Here is a 22,806-nt window from a genome sequence, read left to right on the forward strand (position 1 = left end):
CGGCCTCTTTCTCTCTCTGTGTGTCGCTCTCAAATAAATAAATAAAACGATCAAAAATACTTTTTAAAAAACCTAGTACATTCCTCTCCGTTTCTACATTTTCTTGGTTTCTTTGCTCCTACTCTCACTCTTTTCTGTTACTTTTTGGACAAAAGTATAAAAAGAGGCATGGGCAACAGGATTAGAGCTGTCAAGAAGTTTAATCTCTATACACCTGCTCTGTCTTCTAGTTGTATGGACAACTACTCTTGAAGACCCAGGACTTAGGAGAGAGAGATAAATAATATGGATGTGCCAGGGCCTTCAGCCACTGCAAATAAACTCTAGATGCGTGTGCCACCTTATGCATCTGGCTTATGTGGGTACTGGAGTATCAAACCCGGGTCTTTTGGCTTCGCAGGCAAACATTTTAACAGCTAAGCCATGTCTCCAGCCCCAAAGCTTATTTTTTAAAGTTTTTATTTTATTTTAATTTATTTATTAGAGAAAAAGAGGCAGAGAGTGAGAGAGTAAGAGCGAGAGCGAGAGCAAGAGAGAGAGAGAGAGAGAGAGAAAGAATATGGATGTACCAGGGCTGTCTAGCCACTGCAAACAAACTCTAGATGCATGTGCCACTTTGTGCTTCTGGCTTATGTGGGAACTGGGGAATAGAACCTGGGTCCTTAGTCTTCTCAGGCTAGTGTGTTAACCACTAAGCCATCTCTCCAGCCCCTCAAAGCTTATTTTTAATAAAAGGATTTGATTTTTCAATTAAAGATGAAAATGTTTTTGTGTGTGTGTGTGTGTGTTACTAGGAAAAACACCTAGAGCTTCACAAATACCAAGTAAGCACTATGCCACTGAGCTACATCCTCATCCCAGAATTCTTACCTGGAAACACTGTATATAAAACAGATAAAGTTCTGGCTGAAGCATCTGCACAAGGCACAATTTTTGAAGAGTAGGTTAAACATTCAAGGCTCCTTTGAAATGCAGTAATATTCCCTGGGAAGTAGAACATATTAGTCTGTTCTCTAGTAACATCATTAGAAAAGTTCAAGAATCCACATCTAGAATACTGAATTATCTTCTGGGAGTTATAGTTTAAAGGGAAATAAAAAACTTGAGATTCTTTCATAGCAGGATTTCCAGAGTGCTTAAGTAGCTACTTGGATTTAGCATAAGAGAATTGTAATTAAATTTTTGCCTTTGTTGTTCAGAACCTGAATAACCTTAGACAATCTCTTTGAGGCACAGTTTTTTTTTATTTGTATAATGATAAAAATAATATCTAGCAGTATTTTTAGGATTATTGATAAGATAATTAAATTTATTAAATATAAAGAGCTGTACAATTTTTAAAATTTACTTGGTAGCCTGCAACATGAGCCAAAAAGAGAAAGAACAAGAGATACTTGTGGAATAAATACATAAGGACACATGGATGGGTAAATGGCTCTGTGGTTAAAGGCACTTGCATACAAAGCCTGCTAGCTCAAGTTCAATTTCCCAGTACCCACATAAAGCTAGATGCACAAAGTGGTTCACACATCTGGAGTTTGTTAACAGGGGAAAGAGGCCCTGGTACACCCATACTCTAACTTCTCTCTCTTTCTCTATCCCTCTGCCTTAAAAATAAAGACAGAAAATTAAGATACAAGGACACATGCTAATTATCTTTTTCATATTTGGAAGGCTGGTGTACAAGTGAATCACGTTTCTTTTTTCTTCCCAGAGGTATCCCTATAACCAACTCATTGATATTCCATGTGTTGGACCTTGAGAGGCCTGGACGCGAGGCCTAGTGGAACTTCCTGAGCCTAGCTAAAGTTTGGCGAACTGCCTCTGCCCAGCTATGACTCAGCAGGGGGCCAAATGGCCTCTGGCCTGCTACTTCAGCACAGTAAGTTAAGAGTCCCAGCCAGGTGGGCTTAGAACCAATCATCTCAAAGGTCGCGGTATGCTATTGGCCCTTACATCTCACCCCATCCTAAAATCTCCGCCTTCATTCTCAACATTATATAAACAGCCACATGGAACAATAAAGAGAGTTCCTGCTTTGACCAGACTCCCAGCTCAGTGGTTTTGTTCATGGCTGTAGACACCCACCCTTCTCCCCAACCCCTTGGGAGGAACCAGCAGGTCTGGTCCTCCCCCAGCACTACCTGCTGGGGGGAGCCCAGTAACATGGAGAAAAATTGTAGTTCAAAACAAGAAATTATTCTCTAATACCAACTAAAAGGGAATGCCTTGAGTCACAGAAAATCTTTCCATTGTGGTTTTAGAGAGGAGATATGTCTACCAGTCTGCTTTCAGACTAAGGGATTTCTGCTTTGAGCAGAATGTAGCACTAGGTAATTTCAGAGTTAGGTGAAACTATTAATCCCCATTTTCATTGCATTCTATATGACTAAATATTACTTTCTGAGCTTGAGGGATAGCTTAGTGGTTAAGGTGCTTGCCTACAAAGCCAAAGAACCAAGGTTCGATTCACCAGGACCGATGTTAAGCCAGATATACAAATTGGCACATGTGTCTAGAAAAATACTGCTTTCTGCTTGCAGTCTCTTTTTCTGATAACAGCAGAATGGCACCATGAGAAGTCTGATAAATCAGACATCTTAGTTATTACATAAGTGAATAATCGGCTTTAGGGTAGATATGTGACCCAAGTCAAAGGTAGTTTCAGCTTTTGTTGAGCTACTGAGAAAAAAATATACTGCTTGTGGTCAGGATGTTGAGGACAGGGAGTAAACATGCACTGCTAGTAGCTGTCTTGTTGATTCAAAGGGAAATAGATTAGAGATGGAGACTGAATTAAGCCCCTAAGGCATAATTTGATCCATAGATCTAGTCAACCCTGAAATGTAATACTAGATTTTGCCTTTTATATGAACCAGTAGAGTTTGATTTTGAACTGGATTACTGGTGCCTTACAATTGGAGTATTAGTTGCCATATTTTTCTTACCTCATATTTGTCCCTGACATAATCCTCTGTTTTCTGCAAAGAACTAAGATGGGAGAAAGTTAAGGTCACGGTTGCAGACACTGCCATAGGGTTGGTTAAGATTTGAAGGGCAAATCATTACTGTTCCTTATGTAACAGTAAAATTAAAAAGTACCCCAGTCGACTCTCATATATTTTAGGTAGGGGAGACAATATATTTCTTGAATTGCCAACTCTCTGCTTACAGAGCTTTTGGCAGGTCAGGTTGCCCTGTGGAAAACTGTTACCTGGCAAATTAGAGCAAAGCTGCAATTGCAAAGCTTATGCTAGCTCTTCGTGTTGCTCAGTGTACAAGGAGTCATTTTGTTTATGGAAACACCTTGATGTGTCTTTTTTTAAATTGCTGATGAAAAGAGTGGGATCCTAGGGAAAGATCTGAAATGAAAGATTGGGAAAATGAAAGAAAGGGAAAAATTGCTCCTTTACATACAACAGCTTTGTGCCAGCGGTATTTTGGGGGAGAAAACGGCAAATATGTGTAATCTAGTAGTATGACACTACCGGCCGAGACCAGCCACAGCCACATGGTGCAGGAGTGTGAGGTGGTTGGAAGAGGAATAATGAGAGTTAACTAGGAAAATGCAAATCTGAACACAAACCTTCAGTCTAAGAAACCCCAGGGATATTGGACTGTATTTACTTTTCTGTTTTTTTTTTTTTTAATTCTAAGGCAAAATGTGACCCCAGAAAGCTGAATGCGTGGGGATAAACATTCCTGGAGAATTTACTTGTATCCATTCTGTCCCATTCCTTTTCTATAGATCTGGCCTGTTTATTCAAATGTACTCCAGCTATTTCAATATAATTAACACTGATGATATGCCTCTTCTTTGAAATCAATCTAGACTACTTTCAACTATTTCCCCACAATCTTACCCTTGATTTTCTTTGCTGTCTACTCTCCATTCACTTCCATATCTTTGTTTCTGACATTTATTAATTTTGGATAAGTTGTTTCAATATCAATTTACCTCTAACTCTTTTTCTTAAATTATAATTATTTATTTATTTATTTATTTATTTATTTGAGAGTGACGGACACAGAGAGAAAGAGGCAGATAGATAGATAGATAGAGATAGAGATAGAGATAGAGATAGAGAGAGAGAGAGAGAGAGAGAGAGAGAGAGAGAGAGAGAGAATAGGCGTGCTAGGGCCTCCAGCCACTGCAAACAAACTCCAGATGTGTGCAGCCCTTGTGAATCTGGCTAACGTGGGTCCTGGGGAATTAGGCCTCGAACCTGGATCCTCAGGCTTCATAGGCAAGTGCTTAACCACTCCGCCATCTCTCCAGCCCTTACCACTAACTCTTGATAAAGATCTTTACTATGCACTTCTGGTTTGATATCTTTACTTCTCAGAAGTCTATACTTTCCCTTCCTTGGACTCATTATATCACCAGGCCATGCTTTTTCTCTATTTTAATATTCACCTTAAGACAGAAGACTAGAAGTCGGGTATGGTGGTGGGCACTTTTAATCTCAGCACTAAGGAGGGAGAAGTAGGAAGATCGTTGTGAGTTCGAGGCCATGCTGAGACTACATAGTGAATTTCAGGTCAGCCTGGACTAGAGAAAGACCCTACCTTATTTAAAAAAAGAGAGAGAGAAATAAAGACTAGAAAATTTTCATTCTTCAAAGGGTCCAGTTGCTTTATATTGAGATAAGAAAGAAGTCCTGACTTATTGAAACAAGGAGCTCCATGGAAAATCGGTATTAACTGCATGGCTGAGTGTACACCCATATATATTTTTTAAGGTAGAAGAGTTTTTAAGGTAGAAGAGGGCTTACAGTTTGAGGTTACAGTCCATTGTGGTGGGCAAGATGTAGCAGTAGCGCTTGAGGTGGCTGGTCATATTAAATCCACAGTGAAGGTCCTGTGATACTTAATCTCTGGTGTCAACTTGACAGGCTTTAGAATCACCATGCAAACAAATCCTTGGGAATGTCTGTGAGGAATTTTGTAGATTAGGTTAATTGAGAGGGTAAGTTCACTTTTGACAGAGGTGCTTCCCAACTGCTGGGTTCTGAGACAATATGGGAACAAAAGGTTCTAGGCTCAGCAAGGTAACCCCCACTGCTGCTCCACATTCCACTATCTTTTTGAAAGAAGATACTGGTGCTGCTACTAGTCAGTGGCCATGGTAACAGGAGAGGGGGAGTGCTTTGTGGGACCTTTTGAATTCTTTTTTTAAAAGATTTATTTTATTTTATTTATTTATTAGAGACGGGGGGGGGGAGAGAGAGAGAGAGAGAGAGAGAGAGAGAGAGAGTGAGAGTGAAAATGGGCACACCAGGGCCTCTAGCCACTGCAAATGAAGTCCAGAGGCATGGGCCAGCATGTGCAGCAGGCTTGCGTGGGACCTGGAGAATTGAACCTGGATCCTTTTGTTTTGCAGGCAAGTGTCTTAACAGCTAAACCATCTCTTTAGCCCAACTTTTGAATTCTTTATGGGATGATAGACCCTTCTTGTTGGTCCATGTGATTTTCACCTAATTTGCAATCAGGGCTTGCTTGTGTCAATATGAAGCCTGCACTGGAATGGGGTTCACTGGTGGGAAGATTCTTCGAGGAAGGATGACCTGTCTAGGCATCTGCCTCCCACTCCCCACCAGGTTGTTTGGCCACTCAGACCTGCTTCTGCCTAGAAGTGCCCAAATAATTGCCCAGGCTGCTGGAGCTGAGAGAGGCTGTTGCCTGTTCCTCTTCCCAAAAGCCCCCGGAGCCACCAGTGTCAGGGCACTGGTCCTGCACATGCACTCTTGATACATAGGTATTGAGATAGCATTCTTCTCATAGGAAAACTCACAAGGACCTGCTGCCTCAGAAGCCTCTGGCTCCTGCTTCAGAGGAGACACAAAGATGTTCCAACAGCCTCTGTTGTTCCTATGGGAACTGCTATTAGTCTGGCTGTCCCAGTTTGCTTTAATGCCTCAATGTCTTCAATGGCTGGTATCCCAAAGCCTGCCAAAGATAAATAGCAGTGCTATTTCTTGTACTTTTGGGTGGAATCCCACTGCCGCCAAGAATTAGAGGTGTCCCCTCTTGGTTGGCAAACCCACTGCCACCAAGGGTCAGCTGTAGCCATCATCTTTCATTTCTCAGGTGTCAAACTGGCTACCACCAGGAGTTGAGTTCAGAGTTTCTGTTCAAGTAGTTCTTACATTCCTATGTGAATCCATTCACATATTTTCACCCTTCACTGTCCATTCCATTCTTCAGGTGGATAGACGAGGACCTGGAAAGATGAATATACAGATTGGAAATATTTCTGTCTTCAAATGGTTCTATGGCTTCATTGGTTTTTGAAATGAAATTTATGTGTGTTCCTTTGCTGATATACCCTATGTAGTATCTTAAGCCTTATGTCAAAAATGTGCCTTCAGGGCTGGAGAGATGGCTTAACGGTTAAGCGCTTGCCTGTGAAGCCTAAGGACCCCGGTTCGAGGCTCGGTTCCCCAGGTCCCACGTTGGCCAGATGCACAAGGGGGCGCACGCGTCTGGAGTTCGTTTGCAGAGGCTGGAAGCCCTGGCGCGCCCATTCTCTCTCTGTCTCTCTCTCTCTCCCTCTATCTGTCTTTCTCTCTGTGTCTGTCACTCTCAAATAAATAAATAAAAATAAAAAATTAAAAAAAAATGTGCCTTCATTTCTGATTTTGTACCATACTTAAATTAACCATGTGGGGCTGGAGAGATGGCTAACCAGTTAAACACTTGCCTGTGAAGCCTAAGGACTGAGGTTTGAGGCTCGATTCCCCAGGACCCACGTTAGCCAGATGCACAAGGGGCACATGCATCTGGAATTTATTTGCAGTGGCTTGAAGCCCTTGTGTTCCCATTCTCTCTCTCTTTCTCTCTCTGCCTCTTTCTCTGTCTGTCACTCTCAAATAAATAAAAATAAACAAAAAAATAAAGAGTCTTTAAAAAATTAACCATGTGTTCCTTAGAACTTGAGAAATCCATTTGACTATAGCAAGGGTATGTAAGGTAAGCACTGGTGAATATAGAATAGAGGGTTAATATTTACATCTTATTGCTGAAATGTTTACAGATACTCTCTTAAAAGATATAAGTTTATGTTGTTATATGAAACATGTAATACAGAATATTATTTTCTGTGCATTGGGAATATTTAATATATGCAGTGAAGAAACAAACTATCTTTAGACATTAATATTAAGTATTATTTTGTTGCTCCAGATCTGTTCTTTGTCTCCTTGGAGGCTAACTTTTGTGGAATATATCAATTCTCTCTGACTTTTGATTGGTTTCATAAGAGGGGTGTTGACAGGAAGTTGGTAGATGGGATAAAGGCACTGAGACACTTATTCTAGACTCCCTTCCTGATGCAATTAGGATTGGCTTTGTTTCTTGACCAAAGGCCTCAGTCTCTGATGGGTAGCTTTCTTCCCAAAGTTCTGTACTGGGTCTGGTTACTCCTTTCTTTTCTGCCCCTTTGTATAAAGGATGGTGTTGCAGATTTTTGGTCTCTCTGCTTTACTTTATGCTGCTGATTTCCCTTGATTTTTTTTTAAATCAATATTGTGAATAATCCCATTACTGTTATGATTTTTTTTCTTTTTGTATGTACCATCTGTCCTGATGTGAAACTTTGACTAAGTCACAATGAAACAATGTACCTTATTATTAGAACATGTATATATCTTTAGAAAATATTCCCCAGAAGAGCACTGGGCATGGGGGTGCATGCCTTTAATCCTTGCACTTGGGAGGCAGAGGTAGGAGGATCACCATGAATTTGAGGCCACCCTGAGAGTACATAGTGAATTCCAGGTCAGCCTGAGCTAGAGTGAGACCCTACCTCAAAAACAAATTCCCCAGACAAGAAATGAACATGTGCAATAGATATGACTTGTCTTGTGTTAGGCAGTTGGCTTTCTTTTTTCTCATACTGATGGGCCTTGGGTCTTTAGTCACTGCCACCTTTAGAAACAGGTTGTCTAGGGCTGGAGAGGCTCAGTGGTTAAGGCATTTTCCTGCAAAGCCAAAGGATCCTGGTTCTACTCTCTAGGACCCACATAGACCCACGTAAGCCAGATGCCAAGGGGGCACATGCATCTGGAGTTCATTTGCAGTGGCTAGAGGCCCTGGTGCACCCATGCTGTCCCACCCTCTGCCTCTTTCTCTTTCTCAAATAAATAAATAAAATATATTTTAAAAAACCAGGTTGTCTATCCAAGAGTGAAAGAGAGCAACATGGATCAAAGGGAATAAACATAGGCATTTGGGTGACTTTTTGATAGTAATCTGTTCTTTTCTCCAAACAGGAAAAGCTTCACTCCAGGATCTATGACCTTCTAAAACAAAGGCTTCTTTCTTGGTTCTCAGTACCAGGTAGGAATTCTTTCCCAATGAGTAGGCCTCATATCCAATCAGAGAGCAGTTGAATACCCCAGCAGCCTCTGTACCACTATTGTACTGGTGTGTCATCTTGCCTGTCTGGTTTCTTTTGTAGCTTACAGAATCCACTGCATCTTCATGCTGTCGGTGACCTTTATCCCCCAGGAACTTGCATATCACTTTCCAAAAATATGAGAGCGAGCCAGGAGGAAGCTGGCTTCCATCTCAGATCCAGCATGCTATCTCCATGTCTTGTGGCCACAGCCTGTGGTGTCTTTAGCAGTAGGGTCTTGCCATTTAATTTTACTGGGTAACCACGTGTTTTAGTAATTGCATGCATTGTTTTGGAGGCCTCATGTGTCTCCCTGACCAATAATACACTGTTGGGGCTAACACAGTTCTGGTACTGGAACTTACCAGGAATAGCAGAGAGTTTTAGGATTCTTCTGCGTGAACTATGCTCACACTCTCTCTTTCTGCTTAAGAGTTACATATTTTAATTATTTAACATACAGGAAGGTTTTTATGGTACTGATTCATGCCATCATTAGTCTTGTGTAACAAAAGAATATTACTGAGGCTTAGTCTAGGCAACATGATTGGCTCAGATGAAACAGTAAAATGCTTCAATCTACCAATCTTGGATCGAGAGTGTTCTCTTTGACTAGGAAGAACCGTGAAACTGTTTCTAATGAGAGCAAAGAGAGAACTCAAATTACCTACCAAGCAGACTCTAAATGAAGTTGTCCCAAAGAATATTTATGTTCTCTTGTGGGAGGTGCAACACGATCCTCCTGTACCATCCTGTCTTAGCTGTCAAGATATGCATTATTGAGTTTGAAATTTAACCACAGAAACGGTTTTATTTTTAGTTTCTGGTACAATTGTAGCTTCCATTCTCATTAATCATAACTGATTATCTTTGGAATGTTTAGAACTATTTTGTGGATATTTAAATCTTTCTGAGGTAATTTAATTTTTTTTTTGTAATACAAGGTGGCAAACATGACAGGAAATGGGCAAACACCTGTCTACTTTCCGAAGGATGCTCATTCATACCCTTACTCCAAAGAGTTTGGTTTCCCAGGGCTTCAAACACTGCCTAATTGTGATTTTGCCTGGAAAAGTACCCCTAGAAGTGCTTGTAGAAAGATTAAATGAGTGCTCCCAATGATGTAATCAAATGAGTAGAGAAGTTACTATATCAGCATGTGGGTCCATTAGTTTTACACAACTATCCATAACATGCTACTTTTAAAGGCTAGAGTTTCAGTTTATGCTGATCTTGATGAGAAGAGGTATGGTCAATTCGATAATAATGGAAAAAAAGCTTCAGGAAGGCACATGTTAGCTATGTCTACCAAAGCTTTTTGAAGGGTGTAGAAAGCCTGAGCCAATGTACTTCTAGTATTATTGCCTATTATTAAGAATATTTTGGGGATGGAGAGATGGCTCAGCAGTTAAAATCACTTACTTGCACAGACTTATGGTCCAGGTTTAATCTCCAGTTCCCATGTAAAACTAGATGCACAATGTGGTACATGTGTATGGAGTTTGTTTGCAGTGGATGGAGGCCCTGGCATGCCCATACTCTCTCTCCTTTTCTTGCTGTCTGCCTCTTTCTCTGTCTCTCGTAAAAGAGTAAATAAATAAATCAAGTATTTAAAAAGAACATCTCAATGAGATTGATATATCAGGCTACAATGATCCTTTTAGAACTTTGATTCATTTGACTTCCTTTATGATAATTTCAAGCTCATTATATAAGCCTTCTGAGTATTATGAAGCTTTCCATGCACTATATCTACAGGGAGAAAAATACCCTGTTCACATAAACTATGAATAATCCTGTGCCTGTGACAGTTAATTCTAAGAATAAATTTAATAAAATAACTTTTTATTATGATTTGGCCTCCCACGTGGTATGACTACTGGGAAAGAATTCTCTTATGATGCTGACTTGATTATTCTGGTCCATGTCAGGCTTATATTTTGCTTTGTCAGTTAATGAACTGGCATTTTGGTGTCTGTCTTAGTCTGGGGAGCTTAATTAGTGTGCATGCATTACTAAGCTAAGGATTTGCTATTGGTGAACTTATAATATCTGATTTTAGAGGTTGCAAGGAATAGTGCCAACTTCAGCACTATGGTAAGTTCACCAAAGTAATGAGTACCTTCCTGTGAGGCCTTGTGGGAGCCAGCATGCTGCCTTTTTCCTTTAATGGTATGCTATGTACCTGAGACTAAGTGTGGTTTTTATTTTATAAAATGATAGGACTTGTCTACCTAGGATATGTTTAGGCTTCACTATGAGTCTGTTAAGATGTGATCATATTAACTTTTATCCAATTTATGAAGTATTTGATTTATACAATAATGAAATGATTCCAAACAGAAAAACTAGCAAGTTACCAATATACATAAAATTGTGGTCTGCCATAGGGAATACCTACAATCCCACTGAGGAACATTGTCAATGGAATGGGGGCAGGGACGAGAGAAAAGGAGGTACCAAAACAAGGTGTATCCATATGAAATATGCTAATAATAATAATAATAATAGTAATAATAATAATAAAACATTTAAAAGTTGTGTTCTGTAATCCATACCACTGTTGTGCCTCAAAGGCAAGTACTCTCCTGAATTTGTGCTTATAATTTCTTTGAAAATTTCACCTTTGTCATATATGTAGATGCTCCAAAACATTTTGTTAGTTCTGTTATTGATCGTTTTGTGAAGTTCATGAAAATTGTATCATGCTAATGCTTTATGTACTTTTGTGGGATAACATGTTTTTTAAAATTCTTTGTTCCAAGAGTGTGTGCATTTATCTATAGCTGAATAATTTTCATTGTAAATAGCATTTCATTACATTACTATATCACATTTTGTTTACTCTGCTGATAAATATTTACAGTTTCACAATAAAATACTGTTAAAAATGTGGGAATCTGGGATTGGAGAGATGGTTCAGCAGTTCAGCCACTTACCTGCAAAGCCTAAAGACTCTGGTTGGATTCCTGAGTATCCATGTAAAGCCAGATGCCCAAAGTGGCACATGTGTCTGGAGTTCACTTGCAGTGGCTGGAGATCTTGGTATGCCCATTCTGTCTGTTTTTCTTCTTTCTACCCCTCTCTCTGCTTGCAAATAAATAAAAGTATTAACAGAAAACTAATAAATAGACATGTGGGAAGCTATGTAAGTAAATACCTAAGAATAAAATTACTTCACAGTAAGTCTCCAACTTTACTAGACAATGAAACAACTTTTTTAACTTATAAAAAATGCTTTTTTTTTTTTTAGCTCAGTTCTAGCAGATAGGAAGTTGAAGGTCATTCTGTCAGACTACTTTGCCTCTGGTTAAGGCATTGGGTGACATCAACTACTGGAAGTGAAGAAGGAGAAATGCCAAACACATGGTATGACCTTACTTTATATCAACTGCCTCTTGAGACAAATTTAATCCAGTCCCACAAGTCTTAACTTACTTTCTGGAGACTGAATCTACTTTTTTATTATTGTGTTCTATTGACAATTTTTAAATTTTATTTTATTTGAGAGAAAGAGAGAGAGAGAGAGAGAGAGAGAGAGAGAGAGAGAGAGAGAGAGAGAGAGAGGGAGGGAATTTATGCACTAGGGCCTCAGCCACTGAAATTAACTCCAGACGCTTGCACTACTTACTGGGCATGTGCAACCTTGTGCTTACCTCACCTTTATGCATCTGGCTTACCTGGGATCTGGAGAGCCAAACATGGGTCCTTAGGCTTCACAGGCAAGCACCTTAACTGCCAAGCCATCTCTCCAGCCCCTATTGACAATTTTTATATATGTATATAATGTATTTTGATCTTAACCCCCTCCATTTCTCTTCTCTTGTCCCTTTTCCCTGCTCACCTTCCACCAAACCCCGTCTTTTCTCCAATTCCTCTTCTACTTTGATGTCTTTTATCATGCATTTGTGTAACATATTGAGTTTAATTAGAATTCTCTGCATGAGCATGGTGGGGTATTGCTTACCAGAGCATGGTCAACCTATAAGTGCCTATACCACTGAAAAAAATGACAAGATTTTTAAATATGCAAATGAATATATTAATGTTTCCACTCATAATAAACAAGTCACTAATATCATACTATTCTTGTATCCATTATGTTAACATATTGTTATTTTATTTCATTTATTTTTTAAAATATGGAATGCTTCACAAATTTGCATGTCATCCTTGAGCAGGGGTCATGCTAATCTTCTCTGTATCATTCGAGTTTTAGTATAGGTACTGCAGAAGCGAGCACTATTTTATTTTTAATTTTGGATTACGAATGAACTTGATAGTATTCATATCTTTCTTCTGATTACCTCCCCTGTGAAATGTGTGTTGATGTCTTTTGCCCATTTTTTCTGTCAAATAATATCTTAAATGTATTTTAGGAGCTATTTATCTCATCTTGATACAAATACTTTGCTAATGATGTGTTTTATAGGTACCTTTCTTCAGTTTCTGACTTTCCTTTTCTACTTCATGGTGATTTCTAATCATAATTTCTTAGGTTTATATGTTGATAAATTTATCAATCTTCCCTGAAGGTTTGTACTTTTTGCATCTTATTTAAGAAGAATTTACCTGACTCATTATCATTTAATCCTGCAATCACCATATCCTGACCTTTCATTGGCTTCTGGATCTTGACCTTAACTACTGTGCCAGTCATATTTTCATCACTGTGACAAAATTCCATTTTCCACAAGATACATGATGAAAGGAAAAAAAATTATTTTGGCCCATGGTTTCAGAAGTTTCAGTCCATGATTATTTGACTCCTCTCTTTCTGTATCCATGTGTGGTGAGGTAGGATACTATGGACAGAAATGTATGATGTAGCAAAATGGCTTATCTCATGGTAGACATGAGGCAGAAAGAATGAGAGCAAAGGGCTAGGCATAAGATATTCCCTGCAAAGTCATGGTCTTACTCACTTCCTCTAACTATAGTCCTTTGAGCTATGACCATACTTAATGGATTAATACATTGACAAAAAAGTGATCCAGTCAATTATCAGTAGTGTCACTGACTGATGACTGAGTCTTCAACACTTGAATTCTTTGTGGGGACATTTCACATAATCCCTTTCCTCACACTTCTTCCAGATCCTGCAAGTATGCTGTGAGAATGTCTTCAAAGTTTTTGCCCACTACAGTTATCACATTTTAAGGTGTCATAGTTTTCCTCCTGTTTCTCTCTCCTCTCTAGTGAATAGCTAATTCCTTTGAAGCAATTTATTGGAGTCTCTTTTAGCATTTATTTGGATTATCCTACAGAAATTTGCTAGCACTTGTGCCTAGCAGTCTATTTTTCCCTAAGGTATGTCTTTTTGGAGTGGCAGAGGGGTGCTGCTCTCCATGGAGATGGGAGAATGCATTAATACCTAGAGATGTATTTTGGCCCTTAGGTTAATTTTCATTATCAACTTGACTACATATGTGATGACCTGGAGATGTTCCTCTCGGCATGTGTTGGGATGTGATTCCAGAGATTTTACTGAGGAAGGAAAACCCTCACTAAATATGGTTGTTACCATCTTGTTATTTGGGTTCCTAGACCAAAATAAAAAAAAAAAAGAAAGTTGAGCAGCAACGCTCTTCTATCTCTGCTTCTTGACTGTGGACACAATGTGAACAGCTGTCTCATGTTCCAGCTGCTATACTTTCCATGCCATGGTTTTCATGTGTCTGCTTAAACTGGGAGCTAAAATAAAACCTTCTTTGCTTAAGTTGCTTTGCCAGGTGTTTTGTCACAGCTACAAGAAACATAACTAATATAGGCCACAAAACTACATTGCTTTCATACAAAGCCTACTGATGGTAGCAAACCCAAAGAACAACAAAATCATCATGCTCATTTCTGTAGTCACAGGTAACTGTCCAGTCACAGAACTATTTCATATCACTTAGCATCTAACATTTTCATACTCACTTTTAGGTTGCATTAAGAGTCACAAATAGAGTCCTTTATTACTCAACCATAAGAAACCATTTATACTTCATAACTAAAACACTTGATTTTGACAGCCTTTCTTCCATATGAAGTGAAGGTATTATCAGATCAGCATATTTTCTTTGGGATGATTTTGTTCTTCCAATTTCCTTGAAGCAAATATTTGGACAAAAAGACCTACTTAGAATTTCTATGAATAGAAGATAGTTTTCAGAGACAATCCAATATAAACTCATGTTAAAATATTTTCTAACTCATCATAGTTCAGCTGAAGATAAATCCAATTTATTAAATAGCACAGTTGAAATTACAGTTGACAGTACTTGCATAAAGCATAGCAATGATTACATAGTACTTCTCAAGAATGAAAGAAAAGGATAGTATTTTCAGAAGCTGACTGTAATCATAACCTCCAGGAGTGAAAATAAAGACTTGAAGTCCTTGAGGTGATGATGACTTTTGTTTATCTATTCATAAAAGATTTCACAATAGATATCAAAGCATGATTATTAGGCCATATACTTTATTTGAATTATTAATAAGGTCCTTACAGAGGTTCCCATGACAGTAGAGACAGAATTGTATAGAATAAGCAGCCTAGGCCAAGAAATTATCTGAAGTGGAATACCAGTCACTTAGCCACTTTAAGTGTTCATGACAGATCGGTATAGGTTTCAGATTCTGTGACACTTATTTGTTAATGTGTTCATGTTTATTCCCCTAGGTTGGAATTTATCTAGTCATTTCTATGAGCTGGTTAGCCTCTGCTGTGGCAAATGGAGCATGTGAGAAAAAAACTGCTGTGTCAGTTCTTGGCCTAGCTGATAAGAGGATTGGTAGCTTCTAATCTGGTTTCATAGAGCTTTAAGATACTATGTGAGAGGTCTCTATACTTTTCTGACTGATCATGTGGAGAAAATATGAAAGTATAAACAGAAGGATAAAGGTTCCCTTGAGCTATCCTTGGTGAGACACAAGAAGTATAAGGAAAGCTGTATTGGTGTAGACACCAAGCCAAGCCACCATGGTTGTTGACTACTCAGTGATTCTAGTTGATGCAATGTGAAATAGAAAAATCTTTCTAGTGTAGCCAAGATGAAATTCCTGACCCATGAAATTAAATTATATTGTTTTAAGTAATTAAGTTTTGAGTAAACTCATTATTAAGTATGTACTTAAGCAGAACATAGTTGTTACCAGTCACTTACTGAAAAAATGCCAGAAACTAAAATAATTACTTGTATTCTTGGTAGCTCAGTGCATCATAAGAGTTTAATATATATGGTTCTTATTACAAATATTTTGTACAATTAGTCTAAACATATTATTCTATTTATGTCTTGTTTTGGAACGTATAATACAGTCCAAATAAAGCTGACCAGTCTTCATAAAGTATGGTGTTCAAAACACAAAGCAAAACACAAATTCGCCTCCCAAGACAATATTTGAAATTAAAAAAAAATGTTTATTTTTATTTATTTATTTGAGAGCAACAGAAAGAGAGAAAGAGGTGGGGGGAATGGGCGCATCATAGCCTCCAGCCACCGCAAATGAACTCCAGATGCATGCACCACCATGTGCATCTGGCTTACGTGGGACCTGAGGAATCAAGCCTCAAACCAGGGTCCTTAGGCTTCATATGCAAGCGTTTAATGGCTAAACCATCTCTCCAGCCCCCGAAATAATTTTTAATGTGTGTCCATGGCCATGTGTGTGTGTTTGTGTGTATACACAGGTGTATGACTGTGAGTACCTATGGAGGCTAGAGGAAAGTACCACCCACCTTTTTATTCTGTTTTTTTTCAAGACAGGGCCTCACTCTAGCCCAGAGTAATGATGTAGTTTCAGGGTAGCCTCGAAATCACAGTGCTCCTCCTACCTGTGCCTCCCAGGTGCTGGGATTAAAGGTGTGTGCCATCTTTGAAACTTTGTTCCTTTTAGGAAGGGTCTTACTGGAGCTGAGGCAGACATGCAATCTACTCTGTAGTCCAGGTTTGCAATCCTCTTACCTTAGAGTTGTGGTTTGCATGTGAAATGTCCCTATAACCTTTTGTGTTTGTGATTAAATCTCATATTCAATCCCCAGCTGGTGGAGGCTTTGGGAGATGGAAACTTACTGGAGGAGGCATGTTTCTGGGAGCAGACTTTGGGGTATTATAGATGAGCTCCCCCCTTGCCACAGCCATCTCTTTCTTGCTGCTACCTTCTGGCTACTGTGGCAAGATGTGATGCCTTGCATCTGCCATGCTATGAAGAAACTTCCCCTCAAGTCTGTAAGCTCAAGTAAACCCTTTCCTTCCATGTGCTGCTTTTAGTTAGGTGTTTTGTCCCAGCAATGGGAAGATAGCTGCTACATTCAGCTTCTCCCAGTGATGGGATTACAGATATGCAACACCACACACAGCTCATCTGCTTTTCCTTGAGACAAAGTTCTCTCATTGGCCTAGAGCTCAATTAGGCTAGAGTAGCTGGCCAGAGGTCCACAGAGACCCACCTATTTCTGCTTCTCCAACACTAGGCAAGTGTCACTATGGCCAGCAATTTTACATGGGTTCTGGGCATCTGAACTTGGGTCTTTATGTTTGTGTGGCAAGCAATTCATTGCCTGAGCTACCATCCCACTCCTGAAAGTAATGTTTCTAATATTTCCAGAAGAGGTACCAAATATGACGATGAGAATGAAATCTCTTAAAATCCCCATTTCCTACTTTCTCTAAGTGTCTTATATGATATGGCATTGTCTTTTCTTGCATTTTAGAAAAAAATATTTGTGAGCAGCAACACTCAAGGAGAGGGAGAGAGAATAAGATTGGGTATGCCAGGGCTTCTTGTCACTACAAACAAACTTCAGATGCATGTGTTAGTTTGTGCATCTGGATATTGGGGAATCAAAACTGGTCCCCTAGGCTTTGTAGGCAAGTGACTTTTAACTGTTGTGCTGTTTCTTTTCTTTTTTAAATAAAAGCAAGCTACTGAGGAGAATTTATTTTTTTAATTTCATGGTTTAAACTCACATCATATGCATTAAGTTGTGCCATTTTCTGTGTCTCCTGCCTTTCATTTCTTATCTACATCTATGAAATTTCCCACATCCTGCATGTCTATTTTGGCTATCCTAGTCTCTTTCTCCATTCCTTTTGAGATTTAGTCTTACCTCTCACAAGCAACTGTCTATCCAAAATCAGTGAATTGACCTTTGTCATTTTCAGTTTAATACCTATGTTAATATGTCTTTTTTGTTACTGTGACAAAAATAATGGAGGGAAGATTTATTTTGGTAAATGGTTTCCGTTCAGGGTCAGCTTGCTCTATTACCTGTGATGAGCAGAACATCACAGTAATGGGAGTATGTGCTGGAACAAAGTAATATGTTTCATTAAGGGAGTTTCATGTATGCTTTATTCTTATGCATTCCAGATCCTTTGCCTTCTTCATATCCCTGCCCATATATTCTAGTTGCCTTCCTCCCCTCAGATCAAGGGTATTCCATTACCCTCTTTCTCCACTTAAGATCTCTTCTTCCCCAATGTTTGACTTTCTAGTGTCATAACACAGACACTACACACACACACACACACACACACACGTCTAAGATTGAAATTTGAGAGAAAACATGTAGAATCTTTCTTTCTCTCTTTCTTTCCTTCTTTCTTTCTTTTTGTTTTTTTTTTAAATTTGTTTATTTAATTTATTTCTTTGGGAGCGACAGACAGAGAGAAAGAGGCAGAGAGAGAGAGAGAGAGAGAGAGAGAGAAAGAGAGAGAGAGAGAGAGAGAGAGAGAGAGAGAGAATGGGCGCACCAGGGCCTCCAGCCACTGCAAACGAACTCCAGATGCATGTGCCCCCTTGTGCATCTGGCTCACGTGGGTCCTGGGGAATTGAGCCTTGAACCAGGATCCTTAGGCTTCACAGGCAAGCGCTTAACTGCTAAGCCATCTCTCCAGCCCTCTTTTTGGTTTTTAAAGGTAGTGTATCTCAGGCTGACCTCGAACTCACTATGTAGTCTCAGAGTGGCGATCCTTCTACCTCTGCCTCCCAATTGCTGGTATTTTTCTTTTTGTATTGTTTTGTTTTATTTATTAGAGATAGAGGATGGAGGGAGAAAGAGAGCGAGAGCGAGCGAGCGAGAGAGAGAGAGAGAGAAAATGTGAGAGAGAATGGGTACACCAGAGCCTCTAGCCATTGCAAATGAACTCCAGATCAAGCACCATGATGTGCATCTGGCTAATGTGGGACCTGGAGAATTGAACCTGTGTCCTTATGCTTTGCAGGCAAGCACCTTAACTGCTAAGCCACCTCTCCAGCTCTATTTTTCTTTTTGAGTCAGGCTTATTTTGCTTTACCATAATAATTTCCAGTTCCATCAATTTTCTGCATATCTCATTTTTGTGACTTAATAAAATTCCATTGTGCTTATGTGCCACATTTTATTTTTCATTCATTGATTGGTGGACATCTAGGCTGATTCCATTTCCTTGTTATTGTGCATATGTCAGCAATGAACATGGATGTGTAAGTATTTCTATGGTACTTTTGTAAGAACAGAATGTCATGTGCTATATTTGCTTCATTTCTGGTTTCTTTCCCTCTAATAGTTGCTCTTTGTGCATCTGGCTGCATCCAGACATAAGAACCAGAGTTCCCTTTGGGTATCCACCTCGGCCTCAGTTGCATGTCTGTTATGCATAGCAGTGGCCATGCAGTTGCTGTGATGACTTGTCAGCAATATCACATGACTTGTGCTACTCTCAGGGACTGAAATGCTTTATCTATTCGTTTTACCATTTTGGGGTATTTCCATAGTACATAAAGAAGATGGATATTCTGGGGACTCCCCCACCATATACCCCACAGAGATATTCTACCTCCTGATGGCTCAGTCTTAGTTCCATGTTTTAGTATGCATAGCCAGGCCTGCACAATTGCTTCCAACAAGGCACACCACCACAAAACACACTGGGGAAAGGCAGTCATATTGGGATTGTCCTGGTGTATGTTCCACCCTCATATGATTCAGCTTCATGTATGCCTTGCCCTCTAGTCAAGACCATTAAAAAAAAGCCATCTTTTAATTTTTTTTTTTAATTTTTAGAGAGAGAGAGAGAGAAAGAGAAAGAGAGAGAGAGAGAAATAATTGGTGCACCAGGGCCTTAGCCACTGAAATCAAACTCCAGATGCTTGTGCCACCTAGTGAGCATGTGTGACCTTGAACTTGCCTCACCTTTGTGCATCTGGCTTAAGTGGGATCTGGAGAGTTGAACATGGGTCCTTAGGCTTTGCAGGCAAGCACCTTAACCATTGAGCCATCTCTCCAGCCCTCAAACTCATCATTTGTTCTGTTATTTCCTACATTAGACACTAATTTGTTGTGTTACTTTTCTGGAGGAAATACAAGTAAACTTCGATTCACCCCAGATAGGCCACCACCAACAGACAAAACTAATGAGTACACAAAAATCCAACTTGGAGCCAAACATGGTGACACACACCTTTAATCCCAGAACTCAGGGGGCTGATGTAGGAGGATCACCATGAGTTTGAGGCCATCCTGAGACTACATAGTGAATTACAGGTCAGCCTGGGCTAGAGTGAGACCCTACCTTGAAAAACAAAACAAAACAAAACAAAACAAAAGTCCAACTTAGAAAACCAATAGAGTTTCTTGGACTTACTTACAGAACATTGTGAGAGCTTACTTGTAGGAGCATGAGTCTCCCCCAAACAACTATCTCACCACAAGGTCTCAGTGAACCATGGATGATGACATTGGCGAATCTACATCATGAAGTCTCCCTTCCAGTTTACGTTGCACTCCCTATCTATTCTAGCATCTCTCAGGATCACTTGTAGCTGAGGGGGTAATGGCTGGAATCCCAGATGGGCTTCCTATGACCTTCCCATCCTTCGTCCAATAAGAAATGTCAACATTTCACCCCATTACCATTACTATAGATCTGGTTATTACTGTATTGTTCTGCTCAGTTACTTTGTAATGGTTACTGCGCTAAGGCATTCTCTAGTCCAAGATGGCATCATATTCTACTCAGAAGAAACAGCCCATAATTGTTCTCTCTGGACAGTAAATACTCAGAACCACATGGCCCTGAATCCACATTGTACTCAGTATACTACTTCCTTTCTTCTCTATGCAATGATTTTTGACATTTTGACAGTGGCTTCAAACCTGTTATATCTCTGGTTCATCTGCTGGAGTTTTTCTTTCCCAGTCTACTGAGTTAAAATTTGTGACTGTAATGCTCAAGAATGTCTGTTGATCAAGTACATGGTACTTGATGGTATGTAAGCATCGCCATATTCGAGATCTCCTGTTCTTTGCTCTGGATTCTAAATCATTCCTTGTGTTGACTCTCCCATCAATACCTCTCTCCTGCCTTTACAATGCAGCTTTCAGCTAGGTGGTGTTGGAAAGTGGTTGGATTAGCATTATGTTTTTAAAAATTTATTTTAAACTCACCCGTAATATATTAAAAACTGTGCATATTAATCAAATGCATATGATATTTGTTATGTAATGTTTAAATCAAATTAAGAACATATACTGATACATTTATTATGTATTTATAGTGAAACTTTCAAATCCTTTCTTCTAGCTTTTTTGAAATGCTAAGTACATTATTGTCACCTATAAGCACTTTATCATATAATAGCACATGACAACATTTTGCTCCTATTTAACTATAGCTTAGAATGTATTGATAAATCTTTTTCCCCAACTCTCCCTAGTCTGTATACTTCAAAACATTTTTTCACTAAATTGTTAAAATTTAAATTAATTTTTAATTGACTGTTTTAGAACAGTTTTCATAGCAAAATAAGTAAGAAACATTTTTACATTTTTAATAAGGCATTCTTGAAAATAATGTGGAAATGTCTTTAAGGGATAGCAATGTTCAGGCTTTTCAATAGAAATAGCAATTGACTCCTTTAAAGAATAATACTTTTTAAATTGTACTGTGAAGTAGGTAAGAATTATAAAAAAATGCAGATTTGTAGTATACTATTGCTCTTAGTTGATCATGCATTAAGAGTGTTTTTGAGCTCAGGCTGTGCCCTGCTTAAAGTATGCCATATATTATGTAAACTGTGCCTTTCAGACTGTGACTTGCCTTAAGGGACTCCATTTTACAAGCAGCTTTTGACTCTCTTCTGAAGGTGAGGGATAGCTCTGCTCCTGGGTGGACATATGAACAGCAAGCACCATCTGCTGGCACCACCCATGAGCCACAGATGTAGAAATGAATTAATCTTGGAAGTAGAAAGGGTATTACCCTATAAATTTATCCAGTGAATTAAAACTATAAGAACACATGGATGTATTAAAGTCGTGTCAGGAAAACCAGGCCCAAGAACTTATCATTTACACCAGACCAAGGAATGGGTATAACTCTCTCATTTGGCCACCACAAAGAAGTGGACTCCTAACACCACCAACCTGTCATCTGACCATTGGGTACATTAAGGAATCCCCACACCCAACTGTATTGAGAACTTCAGCTCGGCTTCACCCATTGTTGATTCTGCCTGCTCACTTGGCCATCTACCCATGTGCTTCTTAATCCATCTGTCTGTTTTCTGGACCCATTCCTGCCCTACACATTGCATGGCTCCTGTACCTCAGCTCTCACCCTGCAGACTTCCATCTGTTTGGTTTATTTTATGTACACACACTCTTCTGCATTTCTATCAGCTCTCCAGCTCTGATTTTTCAAGCCTTTTTGATACTTTTTGCCTTTTTAAACCTTTGTAATTATCCTATAATTTACAAAGATAAATACAGAGATATATTTACTATGTGGTATGTGATGCATAATATTTGATATGACAGTTAACATTAGCAAAAAAAAAAAATACTGGGGCTGGGGAGATGGCTTGGTGGTTAAAGGCACTTGCTTGCAACGCCTAAGGTCCAGGGTTTGATTCCCCAGTATCCAAATAAAGCAAGATGCACAAATTCGTGTGTGGATCTGGAGTTCTTTTGTAGCAACAAGTGGCCCTGATGCACCCTACTCTCTCTTTTTCCCTCTCTCTCTCTCTCTATCTCTCTCTCTCATATACACAATTAAATAAATATTACAAAAAAAGAACCTGGGTCTAGAGAGATGGCTTAGTGGTTAAGTGCTTGCCTGTGAAGCCTAAGGACCCCGGTTTGAGGCTCGGTTCCCCAGGACCCATGTTAGCCAGATGCACAAGGGGGCGCACGCGTCTGGAGTTCGTTTGCAGAAGCTGGAAGCCCTGGCGCGCCCATTCTCTCTCTCTCTATCTGTCTTTCTCTCTGTGTCTGTCGCTCTCAAAGAAAGAAAGAAAGAAAGAAAGAAAGAAAGAAAGAAAGAAAGAAAGAAAGAAAGAACGAACCTGTGTTTGCCTTGACCAAGATCATCAAAGAAAGTGGAAGTACCTGGCAAATTACTGTCATTAAACTTTTGAATTTATTTATTATTCAATAT

General features: G+C 39.3%; 1 non-coding gene across 1 annotated transcript; it reads right to left on the reverse strand.

Moving 5' to 3' along the window:
• Positions 1-12,534: 12,534 nt before the first annotated feature.
• Positions 12,535-12,641, reverse strand: LOC123456829. Its single transcript, XR_006634707.1, has one exon. It is a non-coding gene; the product is annotated as a U6 spliceosomal RNA (small nuclear RNA).
• Positions 12,642-22,806: the final 10,165 nt, after the last annotated feature.

Source organism: Jaculus jaculus, chromosome X, assembly GCF_020740685.1.
Source record: "Jaculus jaculus isolate mJacJac1 chromosome X, mJacJac1.mat.Y.cur, whole genome shotgun sequence".
NCBI lineage: Eukaryota > Metazoa > Chordata > Mammalia > Rodentia > Dipodidae > Jaculus > Jaculus jaculus.